Source organism: Arachis duranensis, chromosome 9 (genome assembly GCF_000817695.3).
Source record: "Arachis duranensis cultivar V14167 chromosome 9, aradu.V14167.gnm2.J7QH, whole genome shotgun sequence".
In the NCBI taxonomy this organism is placed as follows: Eukaryota; Viridiplantae; Streptophyta; class Magnoliopsida; order Fabales; family Fabaceae; genus Arachis; species Arachis duranensis.
Genome location: NC_029780.3, coordinates 32,703,418 through 32,711,218, shown reverse-complemented (window position 1 = coordinate 32,711,218; position 7,801 = coordinate 32,703,418).

The window sequence follows — 7,801 nt, the reverse complement described above, 5'->3', positions numbered from 1 at the left end:
AAATGACATAAAAATCCACTTCTGGGCCCACTTGGTGTGTGCTTGGGTTGAGCAATGAAGCATTTTCGTGTAGAGACTCTTGTTGGAGTTAAACGCCAGCTTTAGTGCCAGTTTGGGCGTTTAACTCCCATTTGGGTGTCAGTTCCGGCGTTTAACGCTGGAAATCTTGAAGGTGACTTTGAACGCCGGTTTGGGCCATCAAATCTTGGGCAAAGTATGGACTATCATATGTTGCTGGAAAGCCTAGGATGTCTACTTTCCAACGCCGTTAAGAGCATGCCAATTGGGCTTCTGTAGCTCCAGAAAATCCACTTCGAGTGCAGGGAGGTCAGAATCCAACAGCATCAGCAGTCCTTTTTGGTCTCGGAATCAGATTTTTGCTCAGGACCCTCAATTTCAGCCAGAAAATACCTGAAATCACAGAAAAACACACAAACTCATAGTAAAGTCCAGAAAAGTGAGTTTTAACTAAAAAATAATGAAAATATACTAAAAACTAACTAGATCATACTAAAAACATACTAAAAACAATGCCAAAAAGCGTACAAATTATCCGCTCATCAGTGATACATTAGTGATCAGGAAAGGTCTTGTTCAACGTGACTTGAGCTTTCTAGGGAAGAGCTTCAATCTAGAATTGAAGAGCAGAACTTTCTGTCTAGGTTCAAAGACTCTGGAAGAAATCTTTTTGTCATGCCACTTCTTGGCCCTCTTTATAAATTTTTGCATTTTCAAATGCCGCAAGTCGAAATTCATCCAACTCATTTAGCTAGAGCAACCATTTCTCTCCTGCTGCCTTTGCATCAAGGTTTAGGAGTTATGTTGCCCAGTATGCCTTTTGTTCCAAGTCCACTGGCAGGTGGCACGCCTTCCCATACACCAATTGATATGGTGACGTTCCTATAGGGATCTTGAAAGCTGTTCTGTATGCCCAGAGAGCATCATCAAGCTTTCTTGCCCAATCTTTTCTAGAGGTATTCACCATTTTTTCCAGGATTCTCTTTAATTCTCTATTTGAGACTTCAGCTTGCCCATTTGTCTATGGATGATATGGAGTGGCCACTTTGTGGCTAACTCCAAATCGGTTTAGCACAGAGTCAAGCTGTTTGTTGCAGAAATGAGTTCCTCCATCACTGATCAATGTCCGAGGGACCAAACCAACTGAAGATGTTCTTCTGGAGGAATTTCATTAGTACTCTAGTGTCATTCATGGGTGACACGATTACTTCAACCCATTTAGACACATAATCCACTGCCACGAGGATATAAGTGTTTGAGTATGAGGGTGGGAAAGGACCCATGAATTCTATACCCCATACATCAAACAGTTCAATCTCTAGGATTCCTTGCTTAGGCATGTCGTGACCATGAGGGAGATTGCCAGCCCTTTGGCAACAGTCACAATGATGGATAAACTCTCGGGAATCCTTAAAGAGTGGTGGCCAGTAGAAACCATTTTGGAGAACCTTTGTGGCAGTTCGCTCACCTCCAAAGTGTCCTCTATAACCGGAGCCATGGCAATGCCATAGGATTTTCTGTGCTTCTTTTTCAGACACACAGTGACAGATTATCCTGTTCACCTCTTAAAGAGATATTGTTTATCCCACAAGTAGTATCTAGCATCATAAATGAACTTTCGGGTTTGTTGCCTACTATATTCCTTGGGGATGAATCTTATAGCCTTGTAATTTGCAATATCTACAAACCAAGGTGTCGTCCAGATGGCAAAGAGTTTCTCATTCGGGAAGGTTTCAGACACCTCAATAGAGGGAGGGGATGACCTTTTTACTGGTTTAATCCGAGAAAAGTGGTCAGCCACTTGATTTTCTGATCCTTTTTTGTCTCTAATTTCTATATCAAACTCTTGCAGGAGTAATACCCATCTTATCAGCCTAGGCTTAAAATTCTTCTTGGTGAGTAGATATTTGAGAGCAGCATGGTCAGTGTAGATAATGACCTTAGATCCAATTAGATATGATCTGAACTTGTCAATGGCAAAAACCACTGCAAGTAATTCCTTCTCTGTGGTAGTGTAGTTCTTTTGCACGTCATTTAGAACACGATTGGCATAATAAATGACATGCAGAAGCTTGTCATGCCTTTGCCCCAAGACTGCGCCAATGGCATGGTCACTGGCGTCACACATTAGTTCGAATGGTAGGTCCCAGTTGGGTGCAGAGATGATAGGCACAGTGATAAACATAGCTTTCAGAGTCTCAAAGGCCTGCAGACACTCTTGGTCAAAGACAAATGGAGTGTTAGTAGCTAGTAAGTTGCACAGGGGTTTTGCGATTTTGAAAAAATCTGTTATAAACCTCTTGTAGAATCCTGCATGTCCTAGGAAACTTCTGATTCCTTTGACATTAATGGGTGGTGGTTATCGCTCAATTACCTCCACCTTAGCTTGATCCACTTCTATTCCATTGTTTGAAATTCAATGCCTAAGAACAATTCCTTCAGTTACCATGAAGTGGCATTTTTCCAAGTTTAAAATCAGGTTTGTCTCTTGGCATCGTTTGAGAACTAGGGCCGAATGGTCAAGGCAGGAGTCAAATGAGTCTCCAAAGATGAAGAAGTCATCCATGAACAATTCAAGGAACTTCTCCACCATATCAGAGAAGATAGAGAGCATACACATCTGAAAGGTGGCAGGTGCATTGCACAGGCCAAATGGCATCTGCCTATAAGCAAACACGCCATATGGGCATGTAAATGCTGTTTTTTCTTGATCTTGTGGATCTATTGTGATTTGATTGTAACCTGAATAACCATCCAGGAAATAATAAAATGCATGCCCTGCTAGCCTCTCTAGCATTTGATCTATGAATGGTAAAGGAAAATGATCCTTTCTGGTGGTATTAATGAGCCTTTTATAGTCAATGCACATTCGCCACCCTGTAACTGTTCTTGTGGGAATGAGTTCATTCTTTTTGTTATGAACCACTGTCATGCCTCTCTTTTGGGAACAATTTGGACAGGGCTCACCCAGGGAATGTCAGAAATGGGATAAATAATCCCAGCCTCCCATATTGTGACTTCCTTCTGCATCACTTCCTTCATGGATGGATTCAGTCGCCTTTGTCGTTGCACCACTAGTTTGGCATCATCCTCCAGCAGGATCTTGTGCATGCATCGAGTTGTGCTGATGCTCTTAAGGTCACTTATTGTCCACCTAAGAGCTGTCTTGTGTGTCTTTAGCACTTGGATTAATGCTTTTTCTTCCTGTGGTTCTAAGGCAGAGCTTATAATCACATGATAAGTATTTTCATCTCCTAGAAATGCATATTTCAAGGATGATGGTAATGGCTTGAGCTCAAGTTTAAGAGGCGTATCCTCTTCCTTAGAAGTTTTCAAAGGCTCCTTTATTTCCTCTAGCTCCTCTATATCAGGCTGGGCATCATAAGAGTTGTCGTTCAGCTTTTCTTCAAGTCTCTCAGCCATATTCACTTCTTCCACCAGGGAATAAATGATATCAATACGCATACACTCCTCTGGAGTGTGTGGATGCTGCATGGCTTTGACAACATTTAGCATGAACTCATCTTCATTGATTCTTAGGGTTACTTCCCCGTTTTGAATGTCAATGAGGGTCTGTCCTGTAGCTAGGAAGGGTCTTCCTAAAATAAGGGTTGCACTCTTGTGCTCATCCATTTCCAGCACCACAAAATCTGTGGGGGAAGCAAAAGGTCCAACCCTAATAATCATGTCCTCAATCACGCCTGATGGAAGCTTAACAAAGCCATCAGCAAGTTGAAGATATATGCGGGTAGGTTTAACTTCGTGAGTTAAATAGAGCCTCTTTATTAATGATGCAGGTATTAAGTTAATACTTGCTCCGAGATCACATAGGGATGTCTTTGTGTAGGCATCCCTTAAGGTGCAGGGTATCATAAAGCTCCCAGGATCTTTGAGTTTCTCTGGTAAGCTATTTTGGATTACTGCACTACATTCTTCAGTGAGGAGAACTGTTTCTGCCTCTCTCCAATCCATCTTATGACTTAAGATGTCTTTCATGAACGTAGCATAAGAAGGTATCTGCTCAAGAACCTCTACAAAAGGGATCTTGATCTCAAGTGTCTTGAAATAATCTGCAAAGTGGGCAAACTATTTATCCTTTTCCGCTTGGTGGAGCTTCTAAGGAAATGGCAACTTGGCCCTGTACTCATCAACTTTAGTTGATGTAGGTTGAATGCCTACAGAAATGGAAGGGAAGTCAGTAGCTTGCCTAGGAGGGATCTTATCAACTCTTGCATGTGCCTGACTATCCTTGTTCGGGCGTTCAACGCCCTTGTTACCCCTTTCTTAGCGTTCAACGCCAGGAACTCTGTCCTTTTTCGGGGGTTCAACGCCAGTGGTGCTACCCCGTTCTTGGCGTTCAACGCCAGGAACATTGTTCCTTCTTGGGCATTCAACGCCAGGGGTGCTGCCCCCTTATTGGTGTTGAATGCCAATGACATTTCTCTCAGGGCGTTTAATGCCCTCAAAGGTGTCTTGGGTTGTAGTCTGGTTACCTTCTGTTAGATTTTCTTCTTTTGGTCTCCTGTTTTTCTGAAGTTGGTTGTTTAATGTTTTTGCACTCCTCAGTTGAATAGCTTAACATTCTTATTTTAACTGCTTAGATAATTGCTGCCTAGTTTGACTTAGCTGTGCTTCCACATTCCTGTCAGAAGTCTGAGTTTCTCGCAAAGCCTCTTACAATTCCAACAACTACTGTGCAAGGGCATGTAGCTGCTGAGTCAATGGGCCATTTTGTTCTGGAGGGTTAGATTCAGTAGATATTGCCTTAGCCTCTTCTTTTATGGAAGTCTCATCAACCGAGTACAGATGCTGGTTCATGGCAGTTGTCTCAATAAGTTCATGAGCCTCTTCAATTATTTTTCTCATATGTATAGAACCACCAGTAGAATGGTCTAGAGACATCCTAGCCATGTTTGTGAGTCCATTATAAAAGATGTCTAATTGCACCCATTCTGAAAATATTTCAGTGGGGTATTTTTGTAGCATTCTTCTATACCTCCCCCAGGCAACATGAAGAGATTCATTATTCTCTTGCTTGAATTCTTGGATGTCTAGCCTTAACTGGGTCAACTTCCTTGGGAGAAAGTATTGATTCAGAAACTTGTGGAAAGAGTAGCAATCTGTAGACATCCTGATCTACTCCCTTAGTATACAATGTGTCAGCAATTTGTAGAAAGTTTGCCAGAAACTCAGTAGGCTCTTCCTATTGAAGTCCAGAGAACTGGCAGTTTTGCTGACCCAGAGTAATAAGCTGAGGATTTAGCTTAAAATTACTTGCTCCAATGGGGGGTATGCTGATACTTCTCCCAAAAAAGTCAGGAGTGGGGACCATCTAGGACCCCAAAGTTCTTCTGAACTATTCATCCCCATTTGGGTTCATGGTGAAGAAAGGTAGGAGAGTTTGGATATTAAGAAGTAAAAAGAAAAACTAGAATTAAAATATTATTGTTTTTATTTTTATTTATTAATTAAATTCAAAAAGAAGAAGAAAATTAAAGACTAAAACAACCAATTGATTAAAAAGATTTGAAAATTAAATAGGTGACTTTCAAAAAAGAATAAAGAGAAATAGGTAAGAAGTTTTCAAAAATAGAAGAAAAGAATTAGTTAGGAAGTTTTGAAAAAGAGAGAAGAGAAAAACAAGTAACTAATTAAGAAAGATTTGAAAATAAGATAAGATAGGAGATTTGAAAAAGATTTGATTTTAAAAATTTTTAAATTTAAAATTAGAAAGGAAAAGTCAACAAGATAAGATAAGAATTGAAAAGATTTGAAAAAGTTTTTGAATTTTGAAAATATTTAATTTTGAAATTTGAAATTAAGATAAGATAAGATAGTAATTTGAAAATTAAAGAAAGATAAACCAAAGAAAAGATAAAGAATTGAAAAAGTCTTGACTTTTAAAATTAAAAAAAAAAAGAAGGATAAGATAGGAAAGAATCAAATTGAAAGAAAAGATTTGAAAAGATTTAAAAAGATAAGATTTGAAATTTGACTTTACTAACAAGAAAACACCAAACTTTAAAAAATTTTATATCAAAATTAAAAGAAACAAGATTTTTGAAATTTTTGAATAAAGATAAAAAAACATATTTTTTTTGAATTAATGAAGAAAGAGAAAAACAACTAAAAGACACCAAACTTAAAATCTTTTAGATCAAAGACACTTATTTTTCAAAAATTAAAAAGAAAAACACCAAAAGACACCAAACTTAAAAATTTTAAGATTAAAACAAGAAAAGAAACAAGAACAACTTGAATACCAAGAAGAACACTTAAGAACAATTCGAAAATTTAAAGAAAATAAAGAATACACAAAGGACACCAAACTTAAGAACTGACACTAGACTCAAACAAAAGACAAAGAAAAGAAGAATTTTTGAAAAAGTTTTTGAAAAAGAAAACAAAAGACACAAATGTAAAGAAAAAGTACCTAATCTAAGCAACAAGATAATCTGATAGTTTGACAAATCCGAACAATTCCCGACAACGGCGCCAAAAACTTGGTGCATGAAATTGACTCTGCATGTTTCGCACAGATAGACCGGCAAGTATACCGAGTCGTCCAAGTAATACCTCAGGTGAGTGAAGGTCGATCCCACGAAGATTTTTGGTTTGAACAGGCAATGGCTATCTTGCAAATCTTAGTCAGGTGGATAGAAAATATAGTTTGTCATGGAAAATGCATAAAAACAGATAAATAAATAAAACGTTACTAGATCGGTGTGAAATCAATGGTATGAGAACGGTTGAGGCTTCGGAGATGCTTCTTCCTTCTGGAACAACTTTTCTCACTATCTACTCCAACTTTTGATTGATTCATTCCATGGAAGGCTGTAAGTGATTAACACCGGGTCAGCGGTCATCCAATCTGAACGAGGATGAAGCTCTAGCAGTCCATTCCCTTGGTGATCCTACTCAAAACACCACAGACAAGGTCGGATCTTCCAGATCAGAGAACACTACTCCAATGATTCTAGCCTCTACCACAAAGGCTCTAATCGCCCCGCACCTCAGCTGAACTGATGTTTCGAGAAGTCCCCAACGAAGTTGTGGATTAGTTGTCTAAGAGATGTATAATCATGCTTGTGGTTCAGTACTATCCCATCAAGGAATTGAAAGAAGCCATGTGAATAGGGATGACGGTCAAGTTACACTTCCAATTCATTAGGATGAAGAATGAAGATACATCTTAGAATAGAATCAAGCATAGATTGAAGTAGAATAGTGATATTATTAATTCATAAGAAACAGTAGAGCTCCTAACCTTAACCTAGGAGGTTAGTGGCTCATACTGTACATAATGATGTTCGAATGTAAAAGTGGTGGAAGAAGATCAAAAGTTCTTAAACAAGGGTGATCTCCTCCTATATATACTAATATAATAACTCAGAATTACAGGAATAAGACAAACTAGTCTTGTAGTGCAAAAATCCACTTTCCGGACCCACTTGGTGAGTGTTTGGGCTGAGTCAAGTGTGTCTCCACGTGCTAAGACTCCTTAGAGGCGTTGAACACTGGCTTGGGACTCCCTTTTGGGCGCTGGACGCTAGCTGCTCCCTTTTGGGCATCCAACGCCAGGAATGGGGTAGGTGGCTAGCGTTGAACACCAGTTTTGTGCCTTCATTTCCAAAGAAAAGTATAGAATATTATATATTTCTAGAAATCCCTGAATGTTAGCTTTCAATAGCCATTGAGAGCGCGCCATTTGGACTTTTGTAACTCCATAAATGCTCCTTCGAGTGCACAGAGGTCAGATTCTCATAGCATCTGCAGTACTTTC